A 2,361-nucleotide genomic window follows, 5' to 3' on the forward strand; every position below is an offset into this window, starting at 1 on the left:
AAGCTGGAGCTTTTCTTGGGCTTACGAGCCACTCTTTTTTGTGGCTTCACCACGGAGCTCGTGGAGCCCGAAGCCTTTCTTTTCTTCTTCTTATTTTCCCCTATGGCAGCCCCGGGCTATTCCGTAACGGAGGGATCAAAGGACAAGGACACGTCCTCGTCCCCTTCCAAAATCCAAAGTTTTGTGCTCTTAGGCAAACCTACAAAAAAAAGGGAAGAAAAGTTAGTATGATGTAAGTTAAAAGCATGGTATTAACTATTCGGAGAAAGACCTTACCATGAGAACGGGCCTCCCTTCGGCCCTTCGAAAGCTTGTTCCATGCGCGCTTGCAGTATGTCATCTATTTGCAGATGCCCTCAATCCACTCCTTAAGTCGGGGGACCGCATTTGGAATTCGGGCCACAGTTGCACAACCACAAGTATGAATGAGAAGAAAGAAAATGAAGAAAAAATTTACACTTAAGGAGAGGTTTGTCACGACCCAAACCGAAGGGCCGCGACGGGCACCCGGTTCCTTACTCAACCGAGTACCAACGTAACATATCTTTCTTATCATACTATCATGGGTAAATGAGCTAGAAAACCCTTCATGAGATAACAAGAATAAAACATAAGGGAATACTTAACGTATGATGACCCAACATGATATACAAACTTATACATGTGACATACGGGCCTATAAGGCCGACATGACCATTTGTAAACTCAAAACATAGGCCGACAAGGCCATACAAGTATCCATACACCTGACATCTGTCTACAAGCCTCTAAGAGTACATAAAATCATAAAGGTCGGGACAGGGCCCCGCCATACCAATCAATACATATCCAAAGCATACTGACCAAATAGGCAACTCCGGAGCAAGTGGAGTACACCAACACCTTCGCTGAGCTGATAGCCTATTAGGAGGAATGTCAACCTGTCTATCGGGACCTGCGGGCATGAAACGCTGCGTCCCCAGGCAAAAGGGACGTCAGTACGAATAAAGTACCGAGTATGTAAGGCAGGAAAGCATAAATAAGAACAGTAATGTAAAGAGAGATAGAGGAGATACAACCTGTAACATCCGAGTGCCTCTGGGGGCTATTGACATGAAATGCATAATACATATATATACATAAACTTTTAAAAACATACGCCTCTGTGGGCATCATCATCATATCATACCCGGCCTCAAAGAGGACTCGGTAAAAACGTATCCGGCCACGTGGAGCTCGGTAAACCCAACTGATCAGTGGTTGCACAATAGGTGCCATACCCGGCCGACTATAGCGCGGCTCGGTAGAGTAAAATAGATACATATATAATGCATGCTGGACTTATGGAGTCACGTTCTAAACCTTTTGGAGTGACATAAGGTCATTGCACCATCGATTAACATTATGGACATCATACCATCAATATGAACTTCACTAGGACTCAAGGATCATACATACTTTCTTGGAATAACTTTGTAAGGAAAGAACAACATGGACAACCTTAGTTGCTAGGAGTAGATTCATTATGAAATAGCGTATCGTTTACGTTCGTTTCACTATAGATCATGCCAAAAGAATGAAGGAAGAGCCTTAACATACCTTGTATATTCTTCCCAACCTCAAGCTATGCAATTTCACGGCTCCTTAGTCTACAATAAGAGAAATGACACTATCGTTATCGTTTAAGCGTCGTAACTATTATGTATCGACCACAATCTATTTTACAATAAAATGGACAGCACCTCCCCTATATATATGACTTCACACTAGTCAAAGCAATCACAAACAGCCCAACATACCCCTACCACTTCATACACAACACGACAACCATAATAGTGTCAAACAATCCGAAAATATTACGATGAACGACCAACAAACAACCTTGCCATTATGTGGTGTTTCTCCACACCCTTCCTCCTTTCAACTCCATCAAAACAGTAGTAAAAGAGACAACCCAATACCAACACGAAACAGCCCAAAAACAGTCCCACAAGTTCATCAACTCAAACATAATTTTTCGGTTTACTTAAACACGTTTCGACTTGTCTTTTCTTTCAAATTGAGAAATACAACCAAAAGTACATCATTACACCTCTTATACAATAAATCAGCCATGAATTTAACTTAAAAATAAGTTCACAACCAGCCAACCATTGCACAAGATCAAACAACATACCATTCTTCCGAAACTAGCTAGGTCTATTCTTTACAATCGAGTTACAACTCGCAAACGCATAGATAATGGAAGGAGAAGCATAAACTTACCTTGTACTGAGTATCACCCACGAAACCTGGTCCTTTTTCATCAAAAATAAGTTCCTCAACACGGATACAAGAAGGAGAAAGAGAAACTAGCATGCTGTCCGGACTTTTCAGCACTAG

The sequence above is a fragment of the Nicotiana attenuata genome, unplaced genomic scaffold, assembly GCF_001879085.1.
Source record: "Nicotiana attenuata strain UT unplaced genomic scaffold, NIATTr2, whole genome shotgun sequence".
Lineage (NCBI taxonomy): Eukaryota > Viridiplantae > Streptophyta > Magnoliopsida > Solanales > Solanaceae > Nicotiana > Nicotiana attenuata.